This window comes from Schistocerca nitens, chromosome 3, assembly GCF_023898315.1.
Source record: "Schistocerca nitens isolate TAMUIC-IGC-003100 chromosome 3, iqSchNite1.1, whole genome shotgun sequence".
In the NCBI taxonomy this organism is placed as follows: Eukaryota; Metazoa; Arthropoda; class Insecta; order Orthoptera; family Acrididae; genus Schistocerca; species Schistocerca nitens.
In genome coordinates this window covers 571,849,154-571,861,392 of record NC_064616.1, presented here as the reverse complement: position 1 = coordinate 571,861,392, position 12,239 = coordinate 571,849,154, and the positions used below count along the sequence as shown (strand labels likewise).

At 44.5% G+C, this 12,239-nt stretch overlaps 1 protein-coding gene and 1 non-coding gene across 2 annotated transcripts in view; one reads left to right on the top strand and one right to left on the bottom strand.

The window, feature by feature from the left end:
- LOC126249662 (uncharacterized) overlaps nucleotides 1-12,239 on the bottom strand; it is a 255,623-nt gene that overhangs the window by 105,794 nt on the left and 137,590 nt on the right. The window lies entirely within an intron of this gene.
- Nucleotides 3,095-3,169, top strand: Trnat-ugu (transfer RNA threonine (anticodon UGU)). Its single transcript has one exon. It is a non-coding gene; the product is annotated as a tRNA-Thr (tRNA).

The following is a 12,239-nucleotide window of genomic DNA, read 5'->3' as shown; positions in this document are numbered from 1 at the left end:
ACTACGTGGAGTGATCTCGGTATTGGACATTATCACAGAACACAGTGCATTATTGCACAATAGTTCAAAATGGTGGCATTTTCCACGCTTTGCCAGCGTCTTTAAATTTGTGTTTTTCTTTAAATTTGTGTTTTCTATTCGGTTTGATTCACAAATGCTGTATTATTGGTTTGACAGCTTGGCATTGCAGTTTTCTATTGCAGGTAAAATTATTTAAAATATGTTTACATTCACGTCATTAAATTTCCAACAGCGAAGGTAACATAATACGAGGGTGAGTCAAATGCAAATCTTAAATTTGTAATAACAAATCGAAATTTCGTGCCGTTATCCAGTAAGCTGGTAAGTGTGCTGCAAACAGCGTGCAGAATTGCCTGTAGGTAGCAGCATAGTGCAGATGCATACATACCGTCGCAGTATCAGTATAAAGATGGCCGCCCCACTTGCGACTTGCACCAGGGAAAAACAGTGTTCTATTTTCGGTTTCTGCGTAGTGAAGGAGTGAAACCTATTGAAATTCATCGACGAATGAAGATTCAGTACGGTGATGCATGTTTGTCACAGCAGCAAGTCTACGAATGGAGTAGGAAGTTCGCAAATGGTGTGACTTTAGTGGAAGATGCTCCTCGTCCAGATCAGGCACAACGAGTTGTGACTCCACACAACATTGCAGCAGTTGAAGCCATAGTGAAGGAAAACCACCGAGTGACACTGAATGACATTGCAGCATGTTTACAGATTAGTCATGGGTCAGCACACCACATTGTGCATGATGTGCACCAGTTTAACAAAGTGTCTGCAAGATGGGTGCCACAGCAGCTGAAATGAGAGAACGATGTGTTGATGCTTGTGAAGAACTTCTTCGGCGCTTTGAACGAGAAGGTGATGGCTTCCTTGCAAGAATGGTTACTGGGGACGAAACCTGGGTTCACTTCCAACAACCGGAAACGAAGAGAGCGAGCAAGGAATGGCGCCATTCCTCATCACCAAAACCAAAGTGGTTTCGAACAGAACCATCAGCAGGGAAGGTTATGTTGACTCTCTTTTAGGACGAAAAAGACGTCATTTTGGAGCACTGCATGCCTAGAGAGATCACTGTCACCAGTGCATCATACACAGATCTCCTAAAAAATCATCTGCGGCCTGCAATCAAATCAAAGCGACGTGGATTGCTGTCAGCAGGTGTCCTTTTGCAACGTGACAATGCAAGGCCCCACACAGCCCATACAACAGTTGCAACAATCACAGACCTGCGTTTTGAGTGTCTTCCTCATCTACCATACTCACCAGACTGAGCCCCAAGTGATTTCCATATGTTTGGACCACTCAAAGACGCAATGGGAGGAAAGAAGTTCCGTTCTGATGAAGAGGTACGCCACGCGGTGCATGAGTGGTTGCGCGGACTACCAAAAGAATATTTTTCTAAAGGAATTTATGCACTTTGTAAGCACTGGAGGACTTGCATTGAGCGTCAGATTATGTTGAAAACTGATACAGCTTTGTACCACTTCTGCCCAATAAATAATATTTTAAAAAATTAAGGTTTTCATTTGACCCACCCTCGTATATTGTATTTTGCACAGAACCACAATGTCACTTGAGAATGGCCTAGAAGGCTAAAACTACACTCATGTTCAGAAAAAAACAGAACACCTAGAACGATTAGAGATTTTGTATTCACAGGACATGTACATTAGTATGTTCTGCAGAAATGATTAGCATTTCAGTCGACTCGGTTCAGCATCTGTCCTGTTGCCTACTAGGCACAGGGTCCGCCATGGGCCCTGATAAATTGTTCCATGCGTGATGGTATCGACGCGTATCAGGCTCAAATGGCGTCCTTTTGTATAGCCATCCACGCTGCATTCACCTAGTTCCTAAGTTCATCTCTGGTGGCTGGCATTTGGTCACAGCACTGCACCCATCGTTTCACCATATTCCATACATCTTCTAGTGGCGACAAGTCTGGTGATCTGGCGGGCCAGGGCAAAAGGCTGACTTCCTGTGACACCAAGAAGGCACGTGTTCGTGCAGCAACATGTAGTCGTGCATTGCCTTGCTGAAAAATGGCGCCTGGGGTGTCATGCAGAAAGGGTATGGCCACGGATCGCAGCATGTTATTCACGTAGGTGACATTGGTAACAGTGCCCTGGATACCACCAACTGTGATTTTTGGTTGTACCAATAGGACCCACACCATAAGGCCTTGAGTTTGCTCTGTATGTCTTGTGCGAATTCACTGTGATGCTGCTCCCCCGGTCTGCGACGAACCAAAATGCGACCATCATTTTCAAACAAGCAGAACGTGGATTCGTCCGAAAACACTATGTGATGCCATTCCTGTCCCTAGTGACGTCGTTCCATACACCACTGTGTCTCGCATGTTTCTGCACATTCGTCAAAGGCAGGCGCAGAAGTGGACGACGTGCCGTAATAAATGGCGACGGACTGTCACCCCTGATAGTGTATAATGTGTTATACCGCTCCACTGTTGCCCCAGAACCGACGAGAATGCAGATTCGTCCTGCAGTGTCATTCATATAAGATGCCGATCTTCTCGGGGGATGGTCTAAGTGGTGCGACCTGACACATCTCGTCGTGTTCCACGGCCCTCCGTGAATAATTCTGCATACTTGAAATGATAATTAAATGGACACCCTAGCTGCAAACAGGCGTATATGTACTTCATTGGGGACATGTTGAAAATGTGTGCCCCGACCGGGACTCGAACCCGGGATCACCTGCTTACAATGAAGTACATATACGCCTGTTTGCAGCTAGGGTGTCCATTTAATTATCATTTCATTTCTAGCAAAGCTGCATGGTCAGCCACGGTAACTGTTCTTTCGAGAACAGATACTACCGTCATATATAGTTAAAATATGTCTTCCCGGCCACTGACCTTCTTGTGCGAACGCACACGCTATGCCTGAACTCGTACGGGACTTGGTAGACTAATCTGCTACGAGTAATGGGTATGATGGGCAAACATCTATGAGGCGCACTACGAATGTAGTGGTGTGGACATGTTGGGAATGTGAATCTCACGGGGGGCGTGCAAGGGATATGTCCCTGCAGACGCACTATCCTCTGTGCCCGCGGTGGCTCAGATGGATAGAGCGTCTGCCATGTAAGCAGGTGATCCCGGGTTCGAGTCCCGGTCGGGGCACACATTTTCAACATGTCCCCAATGAAGTACATATACGCCTGTTTGCAGCTAGGGTGTCCATTTAATTATCATTTCATTTCTAGCAAAGCTGCATGGTCATCCACGGTAACTGTTCTTTCGGGAACAGATACTACCGTCATATATAATTCTGCATACATCACTTGCACTGCCGAAACACATCGCCCCACACGAGCGGCAATTTCCCGGATACATGCATCACATTCTCTCATGCCAATAATGCGCCTTTTTCAGACTGATCTGGCGGTACGGTTCGCTCATACGTCTGCGAGGCGTCCTCCACATCTGCTCAAGTCACTCTGATCCATTACCTACGGTTTATGTCGACAATGAAAGCCACAGGCACATTTTACAGGTATGCGGTGGTGCGCCGCGATATCGATTTTGACCTTGAACCCGCCGGCCGACATGAATCAAATGGTAATCATTTATTCAGAACATACAAATATAGGTGTCCAGTGAATGTGAACGTCCTAGCTCTAGCCGTTCAAGATATTCTGGCTTTTTTTCTGAACATGAATGTAGTTGTGAACAAATAAAATTAATACATGAAAAGTGGAAGATTCCACCTACTTTTAATAAATTCTTTGCCGCCGTACTCGCTATGAAGAATATTCACAAGAATTGTCTGCAGTAAGGCACTAAAGTACAGCAGACAAATGACTGTCTACTAAAAACGTGCAAATATGCGCAAGCAAATACATTTGAGCTCGTTAACTATACTGTTACGGTAGTAGGAGAGCCATTCAGAAAAATGGTGCCACGCAGAGGTAATTTCTTAGCCAAAGATTTCGAACAATGTTGGTATCAGTTTAGTTTTACAGAGGTTAAAAATGTAATGAACATACCTTCGTGAGCGCTACCCGTCTTATTTTATCCTGACAACTGAATAGGATCGCTGTCATATATTAAACAGGTCACACACGTGTGTGTGTGTGTGTGTGTGTGTGTGTGTGTGTGTGTGTGTGTGTCTGTTCTTTCGGACTTGTCCGAAACAAGAGACACCATTTTTGATCCAGCAGCCATTATGAGTTAATACACAAAGGAATTACAGACCGTGGCTGAGAGTAGGTATTGATGATCAGTGGGGAAAGATGAAAATTTGGACCGGGATTCGAACTCGGGTCTCCTGCTTATTAGGCACAAATTTTCAACTTTCCCCATTGATTTCAATCAAAGCCCACTCGTGGCCAAGGTCTGTAATTCCTTTGTGAATCTGAAAAATGTGTCGCTGTCCGATTCACTGTTTACCGGCAGTTGTCACGGCACGTATCATATTGACTTCAAGCTGGAATGCCGCAGCACCACTGGACAAAAATGCGTCAGTGCAATCTTCTCAAGATTTCGTGGGACTAAAGTTGGTAAGCGTAACTTTTTCTGTTTCTAATCTATGCAGGTTTTGAAGCGAGCTGGCCCACTATGCAGTGGGACAGTGGTTTGCAGTGCTGTTATCTTGATACCAATTGATCAAGTTGGGTTGTTTGGGGGAAGAGACCAAACAGCGAGGTCATCGGTCTCATCGGATTAGGACAGGGAAGGAAGTCGGCCTGGCCCTTTCAAAGGAACCATCCCGGCACTTTCCTGGAGCGATTTAGGGAAATCACGGAAAACCTAAATCAGGATGGCTGGACGCGGGATTGAACCGTCGTCCTCCCGAATGCGAGTCCAGTGTGCTACCCAACGCGCCACCTCGCTCGGTAATTGATCAAGTTCCATACATGCTATGTCCATGAAGTTCTCTTAGAAGCTTCTTTCAAATGCCACATAAAAAAATATAGTTCCATTAGAATAAGAAACAAAGTCAGTGTCGTAATAACAATTACTTGCCAACGTCAGAAAAGTTCGCCGTATTGTTCGCTCTAACTTGGCGAAAGCCGCACGTCGATATATTTATCCATTCTAGATATATTTGGGATAGCCTGTCTTAGTTTCTTCACCCTGCATTTGGTGAAAGTTTGGTAGAGAACATATGAGGGCGTGCTGAAAAGTAATTTTTCCGGATTTCTTACGTGAAAACTCTCAAAGCTCTTTAAATAAAACACACTTTATTAACGTTCTACATTTTTATTCTTCATGTCTACACATTTATTTCTCAACATTGTCACTCTGTCGACGAACACATTTCTCCCAACAAGAGATCAGTTTGATGATACTGTCACTGAAGAATGTTTGACTTTGTTGATGGAGCTACAACCTCGCCTCTGCTTGTACTGCTTCATCGCTATCAAAGTGAATTCTTCGAAGGCATTCTTTAAGTTTTGGAAAAACATGAAAATCGGATGAGGCCAAGCTGGGACTGTATGGAATATGAGCGATGACAGCGAACCCAAGGCGTCGGATTGTTGCAGATGTCATAGGGTCGACATGAACCGTACGTATCGTTTGTTTCTGGCTGGGGCATGTGGTTGCAGTTAGACTTTGCTTATGACATCATCAATAGCGTGCTAGACGAAGACAGTGAATGCTTGTTATACGTCACTTAAATACCTTATCACAATATCTGTGTATAAGTCGAATGATCAGAAGGATTAGTCATTGTACTGCAACGAAATACCGTCACAGTGGAACAACAAATTAGAAATGCAGATAAACTGACTATATTTATTTTTAGATGCTTGCTTAGCCAGGATTAGTTGTAGGACAAATGTTTGGTTGTCAAATTCAAATCGTCTTAGTTTAATGAGTCACTTATTTACTTTAAGATCTGAGCACATACCACATTAAAATGACAGAGAATGTTTCGAAAGGAATGAACATAAAGTCTCGTAAAATTTATTGAAAACTTGCTCCTACACAACGAGTGCAAAGTCATCTAAAATCTTCATTGCGACAGGGTCTGCGGCTGCGATAAATTTTTAAATGAGTTTGCGATGCCTTCAGCTGACTTGTACAATGTTTCCGTTTAATATACTTGAAAATGTCCTGAGGCCGAATTTCTGCGTCAAATAAAGAAAATTTCAGCTGAAGTGTAGTGCTGCGGAATAGTAAAGAGTTGGAAACGTGAAATATTGCCAAAGTTTCGCTGCCTATGCCGAGAGCCAGAGGCAGTAGGTTAGCCAAGAGGTAAGAGGATTGCACATGTATGGAATGTGTCGTCACGCAGGGGCAATGGCCTGGTTACACACAACAGGCGAGAGAGAATTGCTTAGCACACAGGTTTGTGTTAGACGGAGACTTTCGTAGAGTGCAAGACAGAGGTATAGCGTCAGCTGTACTGTATTTCACAACTCCGCGTAAGTCTGCCGTAACAACACGTATCTCTGTCGCAAGAACACCTAAGGGGCGAGTACGACAGATGAATCAGCAGTATAAGTGGAACAAATGCGTTCATTACAAACGAGCATGACGTCAGGACGTCGCTCGTGCTTCCTTTAAATACGCCAGCTTTGATAGCAACAAGGCACTCGCAGTTAGACTTGCAGTTGGATGTGTACTGGGTCGCTGCGTAGCGCTCAGCTCGGTGATCGACATGTTAATCTTTATTAAGGAGATGTTGCAGTAAGGGCGGCCCATCCAGCAGCAGACGTGAGGGGACAGTACCAGCTCTGGTCCTCTCTGCTGCCGCTGTCAATCATCAACCCAGGATTAACATACATCGCGGCAGACTCGCTCGCCGCCAATGCTGACCACATCAGTGAGCCATCATCGAGATCGTGCGGAGCCTAGGCCCTGTGCGTCCGCCGTCACAACCGGATGAGCTGACGACGCTGAGGGACTGCAGCCCGTTCCGCCCGTCCACCGCGGACGAGCCACCAGGAGGAGCAGGGAAGAAGACGGAGTGGGATAGAGTACACTCCGCACTACGAGAACGCTTCTCATGCCGACAGCGCCAGGACTCCAATCCGGAGCCTCCTGCTGTCCGCAGCCGAGCCGGCCGGCCAGTCGGGCGCCACCAGCCACGCGCGGCCGAAGTACGAAGTAAGGACATTCCTTCGCTACGTCACAGCACGCGGCGCTGCGCTAACAAGACTGCGCGGCCCGGAGCTGGTGTCATCGCTACGAGTCAGCGAGGAGTCGGGGAAGGTCGTTGATATCACCAAGCCACATTGTACTCAGCAGGAATAAAGGTATTATGAATTAATAATGTTTCTTTGGCGTTTCTGACCCGTCCACAGTGATTTCCTAGCATCCTGACAACTGGAGAGGTCACCGCTCGGCCTCCAGTCCACTGTAGGCGACCGGGACCACCGGGCGCCTGCAGAAGGTATCAAAAAATCATTTTAAGAAATCACCTAAAATTTTGAAACACGCTTTTCTAATATGTGAAGATTGCAAATGTGAATCAAATAGGATCAAAACGCACGAAGCAGTATAATTAATTAGGCAATATAAGTTGCATATCAAATACTGCACATTGTGAGCTGCTCAGAAAGTAGACAGCGCTAACGTGATATGTGGCACTTACTCTAAACTCAGCAAACGTGCTCCAGACCACGTCAATCGCCACTAGATTAAGGTCGCCCTAATCGGCGTCAACAAGTGTGCAACCCACTTGGCACCAGGACCAGAAGTCCCACTCCCTCCACAGCAGGATCCCAAGTGTTTGAAATTATCTTCCTATAAACCTCACTCCCCACGTTTTCAGGAAACTCTGCATGGAAGAGATAACTTAATCCTACTGTCAATATGATCACCAATAAGTTGCTTTATTTACTTGAATACAAGGTAACCCTGAAGAATTTCATTCTTGGCTCGCAGAACGCATCTGATTATGCAAGAGGCAGCCATCAGTTGTTAACCATGTTCCACTCATTCGTCGATCCCTTCACGCCGAGGCACGGTGGCGAGTAAGACGCACTGGACGGGTAACAAAATCTGAAGTGAAAGACGATGAATTTTTCTCACAGAGTCCGAACAGAGCAGTGGTGGCCCATTCGTGGATCTGCATACAAGGAGGTGAATTCATCACGCTCATTGATACTCTAGGAATTGCAGTGGCTTAGCGGCACACTGCCTTCAAAGAGAAAACCGCATTTGCCGACAAAGCAAGGAGCAGGGGCTTACTGCAGCTGAATTTTTAACACCTGGGCCCGCTCGTTTCTAACAAGAAACTGTGAGGCCTTCTTCCTGAGTAATCAAGTCGTGGACTTATCTCAAAAATAGCCAAGAAGCAAACAGAAAAATAATCAAACATCGTACAAAGATATGTGACTGTCGCGTCACAAATGGTAACTCAAATAGTCGTTCTATTGAACATGACGATACTCAGCCAAAGCTAAAATGCAAGTCATGAAAAAAAGAAATGGAAATACAGGGTGACAGTGAACTACATGAAAAAAACTTAAGTTAATTACAAACTAGGTCGTGCACACACTTTATTCAACATGTAAACGTCACTACAGATATTTCGATTTAGCTTATGACATGTTCGATATGCCTGCCATCATTGGCGATGATGTGGCGCAGACGAATACAGAAATTGTGCATGACCCGCTTAAGTGTCGGAAATCGATGCTGTCGATGGCCTCCTGAATGGCTGTTTTCAGCTCATCAATGGTTTTGGGGTTATTGCTGCACACCTTGTCTTTAATACAGCCCCACAAAAAGGGGTCGCATGTGTTTAGATCCGGAGAATATGGCGGCCAGTCGAGGCCCATGCCAGCGGCCTCTGGGTATCCCAGAGCCAGAATGCGGTCCACAAAGTACTCCTCCAGGACATCAAATACTCTTCTGCTTCGACAGGGTCGATCTCCGTCTTGCATGAACCACATCTTGTCCAAATCAGGGTCACTTTGGATAATGGGGATGAAGTCATCCTCCAGAACCTTCACATACCGTTCGGTAGTCACCGTGCCATCAAGGAATATCGCACCGATTATTCCGTAACTGGACATTGCGCACCACACAGTCACCCGCTGAGGGTGAAGAGACTTCTCGATCCCGAAATTCGGAATTTCACTCCCCCAAATGCGCCCATGCGCATACTGGCTCCCATCATGTCCCGCATGCAGTTTGAATGTTCTAACGCAAACCGTTCAGAAGCTATGACGATTTTATGTCACATAGTTCAATAATTGTCACCCTCTGCTTTCATAGAAAATGACTTTCTTGGAACATGCGACATCTTTGAAATTGGTGTGACAGTTCAATAAAACTTCATCTATGGAGTTTAGGTCATAAGGTCGACCTAGTCACTACACTAGGAGGATATAGCGACTTTGGACCATACAAGAAGCTCTATAGTGAAATTGTACCAAATTTGACCTTTTACTACCAATCCCCTTTCTCCCTCACCCATACCATTCGCTCCTCCTCTCTTCTATTCCCATCACCTCTCCCCTTCCTCTCCTCTTTCCTTAGCCACTCCCCTTCGCCCTCCCCCATCCTCCAACTCGCCCAACTCTTCCACCCCTTTTATAAAAAAATGGTTCAAATGGCTCTGAGCACTATGGGACTTAACATCTGAGGTCATCAGTCCCCCAGAACGTAGAACTACTTAAACCTAACTAACCTAAGGACATCACATACATCCATGCCCGAGGCAGGATTCGAACCTGCGATCGTAGCGGTCGCGCGGTTTCAGACTGAAGCGCCTAGAACCGCTCGGCCACACCGGCCGGCTCCACCCCTTTTATACTTAATTTCTTGGAAGCAGGTCATTCTATTACACTACAGCAAACACACATATTTACCTCTCCTAGTTACACCTCAGTATTTTACTGACATATCAGCTCGTCCAGTCACATTTCTCGACTCCTCTCTAAGCCACACTAATTTTCTGTCTAATTTTTTGGATATATGCCAATTAGAAAAACTTCCTATTACGAGGATGGGCTGAACGTGACATCGTTCTTTTGCAGTAATGATGGCAATTGCGGACTGTCTGCATGGCGTCAGACATATTTGCGCTGTTCCAAATGGCAGTTCGTTTTCCATACCATCAGAGGCCCAAAAGGGTGAAAAATTACTGTACTGTCAGCAGTTTTGCTAGAATCGCCCACTCCATGTGGAAGCTAGGAGACATGAATCCACTTAGCGAAAAATGAAGTACCTAACGAGGAATACTGATATATTCCAGTTACTGAACACAGTCGCGAATAATATATCTAGGGTAGAACTAAACAAGTTCAGAGCAGCTATTGGAAATGTATAATAAATGTCAACAGAAGAGGGGATGAGTGAGAGGGAATATGCGAATGATGATGAGGACTGAAAGGACGGCAGTAGTGCCAGTGGTGAGGAAGAGGCAAAAACTGCATGATAAGTGAAGTGTTGTGTGATGTCTGTTAATAAGAGCATATTCAACTGTAGCTTAGCTTTAATTTGGTTTAAACACAATTACGTAATTTATTAGTAATAATAATTGTGATGACTCACTGTATTGACAAGTTGCCAAATAACTGGACAATTCATCACAGATGGCTGAAGTGTAGGCTATTTACACACTCAGCACAATCGAAACTCTAAGATGTACTGAGGCAGCCACGAACCGCAATTAGCGAGAGAAATTTACATAAAAAAACATAATAGAATTATCTCTTCTGTATTTGTGATTCTTCAATTTCTCCAGGCGTATTCCATAACGAAAGAGATCTCGGGTGAACAACCTGCCCAACACCACGACGTCTAGACGTGGGTTCACTTTGGTTTCGCCACGTGTTGAAGACACTCACCACAGCACTCCTCGAACACCCAACAAGTGGTGTAGTTTCCAAAATGCTTGTGCCGAGCCTCTGGGGTATCAAAATCTGTCCTAGGTCAAACTCGGATAAATCGTGCGCCTTTTCTATTCCGCACACGGACAGCACGCTCACTGATAATACATGCACCATGTGTGTGTCTGACTAGCAGTTATTTCTCGCCAGGTGACGCTGCTATTGCCTGGATGGGTTTATATCGATAGTATGTCGGTGGCCATAATGTTGTGGCTGATCAGTGTATTTGAAAGGGAGTCTTACGTATTTGTGCGAAAGAAGTTTGTCTGCTTACGGAATTTTATTATTAGTGTCATCTGCGATGTGAGCAGCATCTGTTATTGTAAATAATGTTAGAGGAACGGTGGGTACGAAAATCGAATTTTGGGCACCTAATTTTTTTAAGAGTTTTTCAGTAATGGTTGATTTCACCAACCACCATTTCAGGGAAGAAGATGATGATGCATTACGCTGCACACTGGAAAAACTGGAATTGTCATTGTTTTCTGACAAATATGGGTTGTTATTCACCTTTTGCTGTCTTCGTTTTTGGTGGGCAAAATTGGGGAAACATTATATTATGAGCATTTTTAGACGATATTACTGTCTTATTTTGATAGATTTTCTGTTTTGAATAGAGCTATTCTGAGCAGTATACACATAAATATATGTGTTTTGACCTTGTAGACACCTCAGGCAGATGGTAGCGTTATGCCCAGCTAGCTTTATTTCGTATTTTAATAGTTTCTCAGAGACAAGATTTGAAGCTACAGACATTTCTACAGCTAAATTAATAACCTATTATCGTATACACCCACACAATTCTGATTGGTAGAGTGCACATTTTTCAAAAACTTCTAAAAACATCAGGTAATGACTCATAGATTTTTATACTCACTAATACTAGAATATTATTTCTAATAAGAGATCCTACCAACATCGCAGATTTAGGCCACCAGTTATACGAAACCCTTGGCTATAGCTGTTTGATTGGACCATTTCCAAAAAAAATTGAACGAGCTTAGAGAGGTGTTAAGAAATGTCATTGGACGAACAGATATGGCGCCAAATAGTGAGCTGTGACTGGTGGAGTTAAAATATGCATAATGCAACTGGTTTAAAAACTCTCTAATTAGCTTTTCTTTTTGCCAAGATTTAAATAGGAAGTTGGGGGCGGTGGGGACTGGTGGGGGAGGGGAGGAGGAGAGGGAGAGGTGTTGCTTAAGAATGGGGCCATGACTTAATAGAGCGGAGGAGCGTGATGAGACATCATGTTTTTACCCCTCTATGTAAGCAATCCAAAGGTCAAAGATAAAATTCGATCCAGAATACCTGTTACTCTCCTCCCATGCCCAAATTTTTATTGCACACCTACTCAGTTCATGTGCTAAATTGTTTTCTGCTGAAAAAAATCATCC